The following is a 6,160-nucleotide window of genomic DNA, read 5'->3' as shown; positions in this document are numbered from 1 at the left end:
ACTATCGTTGTGTCATACACCACCATCATTGTGTCATACACCACCATCATTGTGCCATACACAACCATCATTTTGTCATGCACTGCCATCATTGTGGCATACACTGCCATCATTGTGGCATACACTGCTATCATTGTATCATACATCACCATCATTGTGTCATACTCCACTATCATTGAGTCATACACCACCATCATTGTGTCATACACTTCCTTCATTGTGTCATACTCCACTGTCATTGTGTTATACACCAACATTACTGTGTTATACACCACCATCATTGTGTCATACACCATTATCATTGTGACATACACCACCATCATTGTGTCATACACCACAAACATTGTGTCACACACTACCATCATTGTGTCATATACCACCCTCATTGTGTCATACATCACCATCATTGTGTCATACACCACCATCATTGTCTCATACCCCACCATCATTGTGTCGTACACTGCCATTATTGTGTCATACACCACTATCATTGTGTCAAACACAACCATCATTGTGTCATGCACTGCCATCATTGTGCCATACACCACCATCATTGTGCCATACACCACCATCATTGTGTTATACACATCCATCATTGTGTCATACTCTATCGTCATTGTGTCTTACATCACCATCATTGTGCCATACACCAAAATCTTTGTGTCATACACTGCCATCATTGTGTCATACACCACCATCATTGTGCCATTCACTACCATCATTGTGTCATCTACCACCTTTATTGTGTTATACACAACCATTATTGTGAAATACACCACTATCATTGTGTCATACACTGCCATCATTGTGTCATACACCACTGTCATTGTGTCAAACACCACTATCTTTGTGCCATACACCATCATCATTGTGTCAAGCACTGCAATCATTGTGTCATACTCAACTATCATTGTGCCATACTCCACCCTAATTGTGTCACACACCACCATCATTGTGCCGTACACCACCATCATTGTGTCATACACCACTGTCATTGTGTCAAACACCACTATCTTTGTGCCATACACCATCATCATTGTGTCATGCACTGCAATCATTGTGTCATACTCCACTATCATTGTGTCATACTCCACCCTCATTGTGTCACACACCACCATCATAGTGCCATACACCACCATCATTGTGTCATGCACTGCCATCATTGTGTCATACACCACTATGATTGTATCATACACCACCATCATTGTGCCATACACAACCATCATTGTGTCAAACACTGCAATAATTGTGTCATACACCACTATCATTGTGTCATACTCCACCCTCATTGAGTCACACACCACCATCATTGTGCCGTACACCATGATCATTGTGTTATACACCACCATCATTGTGTCATACACCACTATCATAGTATCATTCACTGCCATCATTGTGTCATACACCACCATCATTGTGTCATACACTACCATCATTGTGGTATATATCACCATCATTGTGTCATACAGCACCATCGTTGAGTCATACACTACCATCATTGTGTCATTCACTACCATCATTGTGTCATACATCACCGTCATTGTGCCATACACCACCATCATTGAGTCATACACCACCATCATTGTGTCATACACCACCATCATTGTGTCATACACCACCATCATTGTGTCATACACCATCATTGTGTCATACACCACCATCATTGTGTAATACACTACCATCATAGTGTCATGCACTGCCATCATTGTGTCATACACTGCCATTGTGTCATACACCACATTCATTGTGTCTTACACTACCATTATTGTGTCATACACCACCGTCATTGTGTCATACACCAACATGATTGTGTCATACACCACCATCTTTGTGTCATACACCATTATCATTGTGTCATACACCACCATCATTGTGTCATACACCACCATCATTGTGTCATACACCAGTATCATTGTGTCATACACCAGTATCATTGTGTCATACACTGCCATCATTGTGTCATACACCTTCATCGTTGTGTCATACACCACCATCATTGTGTCATACACCACCATCATTGTGTCATACACCACCGTCATTTTGTCATACACCACCATCATTGTGTCATACACCACCATCATTGTGTCATACACCACTATTATTGTGTCATACACCACCATCATTGTGCCATACACCACCATCATTGTGTCATGCACTGCCATCATTGTGTCATACACCACTATCGTTGTGTCATACACCACCATCATTGTGTCATTCACCACCATCATTGTGCCATACACAACCATCATTTTGTCATGCACTGCCATCATTGTGTCATACACTGCCATCATTGTGGCATACACTGCTATCATTGTATCATACATCACCATCATTGTGTCATACTCCACTATCATTGAGTCATACACCACCATCATTGTGTCATACACTTCCTTCATTGTGTCATACTCCACTGTTATTGTGTTATACACCAACATTACTGTGTTATACACCACCATCATTGTGTCATACACCATTATCATTGTGACATACACCACCATCATTGTGTCATACACCACAAACATTGTGTCACACACTACCATCATTGTGTCATATACCACCCTCATTGTGTCATGCATCACCATCATTGTGTCATACACCACCATCATTGTCTCATACACCACCATCATTGTGTCGTACACTGCCATTATTGTGTCATACACCACTATCATTGTGTCAAACACAACCATCATTGTGTCATGCACTGCCATCATTGTGCCATACACCACCATCATTGTGCCATACACCACCATCATTGTGTTATACACATCCATCATTGTGTCATACTCTATCGTCATTGTGTCTTACATCACCATCATTGTGCCATACACCAAAATCTTTGTGTCATACACTGCCATCATTGTGTCATACACCACCATCATTGTGCCATTCACTACCATCATTGTGTCATCTACCACCTTTATTGTGTTATACACAACCATTATTGTGAAATACACCACCATCATTGTGTCATACACTGCCATCATTGTGTCATACACCACTCTCATTGTGTCAAACACCACTATCTTTGTGCCATACACCATCATCATTGTGTCAAGCACTGCAATCATTGTGTCATACTCCACTATCATTGTGCCATACTCCACCCTAATTGTGTCACACACCACCATCATTGTGCCGTACACCACTATCATTGTGTCATACACCACTGTCATTGTGTCAAACACCACTATCTTTGTGCCATACACCATCATCATTGTGTCATGCACTGCAATCATTGTGTCATACTCCACTATCATTGTGTCATACTCCACCCTCATTGTGTCACACACCACCATCAAAGTGCCATACACCACCATCATTGTGTCATGCACTGCCATCATTGTGTCATACACCACTATGATTGTGTCATACACCACCATCATTGTGCCATACACAACCATCATTGTGTCATTCACTGCCATCATTGTGTCATACACTACCATCATTGTGGCATACACTGCTATCATTGTGTCATACATCACCATCATTGTGTCATACACCACTATCATTGAGTCATACACCACCATCATTGTGTCATACACTTCCATCATTGTGTCATACTCCACTGTCATTGTGTTATACCCCCAACATTACTGTGTTATACACCACCATCATTGTGTCATACACCATTATCGTGTCATACACCACCATCATTGTGTCATACACCACAAACATTATGTCATACACTACCATCATTGTGTCATATACCACCATCATTGTGTCATACACCACTATCATTGTGTCGTACACTGCCATTATTGTGTCATACACCACCATCATTGTGTCATACACTACCATCATTGTGTCGTACACTGCCATTATTGTGTCATACACCACCATCATTGTGTCATACACAACCATCATTGTGTCATACACTGTCATCATTGTGCCATACACCACCATCATTGTGCCATACACCACCATCATTGTGTTATACACATCCATCATTGTGTCACACAACACCATCATTGTGTCATACTCTATCGTCATTGTGTCTTACATCACCATCATTGTGCCATACACCAAAATCATTGTGTCATACACTGCCATCATTGTGTCATACACCACCATCATTGTGCCATTCACTACCATCATTGTGTCATCTACCACCTTTATTGTGTCATACACAACCATCATTGTGCAATACACGACTATCATTGTGTTATACACTGCCATCATTGTGTCATACACCACTGTCATTGTGTCAAACACCACTATCTTTGTGCCATACACCATCATCATTGTGTCAAGCACTGCAATCATTGTGTCATACTGAACTATCATTGTGTCATACTCCACCCTCATTGTGTCACACACCACCATCATTGTGCCGTACACTACCATCATTGTGTCATACACCACCATCATTGTGTCATACACTGCTATCATTGTGTCATACACCACCATCATTGTGTCATACACCACGATCGTTGTGTCATGAACCGCCATCATTGTATCACACAACACCATCATTGTGTCATACACTGCCATAATTGTGTCACCCACAATCATTGTGTCATACACCAATATCATTGTGCCATACACCACCATCATTGAAACATACACTACTATCACTGTGTCATACACCACCAACATTGTGTTATACAACACCTATCAATGTGTCATATACCACCGTCATTGTGCCATACACCACCATCATTGTGTCATGCAATACCATCATTGTGTCATACACCACAAACATTGTGTCGCACACTACCATCATTGTGCCATATACCACCGTCATTGTGCCATACACCACCATCATTGTGTCATGCAATACCATCATTGTGTCATACACCACATTCATTGTGTCATACACTACCATCATTGTGTCATACACCACCGTCATTGTGTCATACACCAACATCATTGTGTCATACACCACCATCATTGTGTCATACACCATTATCATTGTGTCATACACCACAATTATTGTGTCATACACCATCATCATTGTGTCATACACCACATGCATTGAGTCATACACTACCATCATTGTGTCATATACCACGGTCATTGTGTCATACATCAACATTATTGTGTCATACACCATAATCATTGTGTCATACACCACCATCATTGTGTCGTACACCACCATCATTGTGTCATACACCACCATCATTGTGTCATACACCACCATCATTGTGTCATTCACTGCCATCATTGTGTTATTTATCACTATCATTGTGTCATACACCACCATCGTTGTGTCATACTCAACCATCATTGTGTCATACACCACCATCATTGTGTCATACACCACCATCATTGTGTCATACACCACTGTCATTGTGTCATACACCACTATCATTGTGTCATATACCACCGTCATTGTGTCATACACCACTATCTTTGTGTCATACACCATTATCATTGTGTCATACACCACCATCATTGTGTCATACAACACAAACATTGTTTCATACACTACCATCATTGTGTCATATACCACCCTCATTGTGTCATACACCACCATCATTGTGTCATACACCACCATCATTGTGTCATACACCACCATCATTGTGTCGTACACTGCCATTATTGTGTCATACACTACCATCATTGTGTCATACACAACCATCATTGTGTCATACACTGCCATCATTGTGCCATACACCACCATCATTGTGCCATACATTACCATCATTGTGTTATACACATCCATCATTGTGTCACACAACACCATCATTGTGTCATACTCTATCGTCATTGTGTCTTACATCACCATCATTGTGCCATACATTAAAATCATTGTGTCATACACTGCCATCATTGTGTCATACACCACCATCATTGTGCCATTCACTACCATCATTGTGTCATATACCACCTCTATTGTGTCATACACAACCATCATTGTGCAATACACCACCATCATTGTGTCATACACTGCCATCATTGTGTCATACACCATCATCGTTGTGTCATACACCACCATCATTGTGTCATACACCACCATCATTGTGTCATACACCACCAGCATTTTGTCATACACCACCATCATTGTGTCATACACCACCATCATTGTGTCATACACCACTATTATTGTGTCATACACCACCATCATAGTGCCATACACCACCATCATTGTGTCATGCACTGCCATCATTGTGTCATACACCACTATCGTTGTGTCATACACCACCATCATTGTGTCATA

The sequence above is a fragment of the Procambarus clarkii genome, chromosome 48, assembly GCF_040958095.1.
Source record: "Procambarus clarkii isolate CNS0578487 chromosome 48, FALCON_Pclarkii_2.0, whole genome shotgun sequence".
Classification (NCBI taxonomy): domain Eukaryota; kingdom Metazoa; phylum Arthropoda; class Malacostraca; order Decapoda; family Cambaridae; genus Procambarus; species Procambarus clarkii.
The sequence above is the reverse complement of the archived record's forward strand: the minus strand, read 5'-3'. Positions refer to the sequence as shown.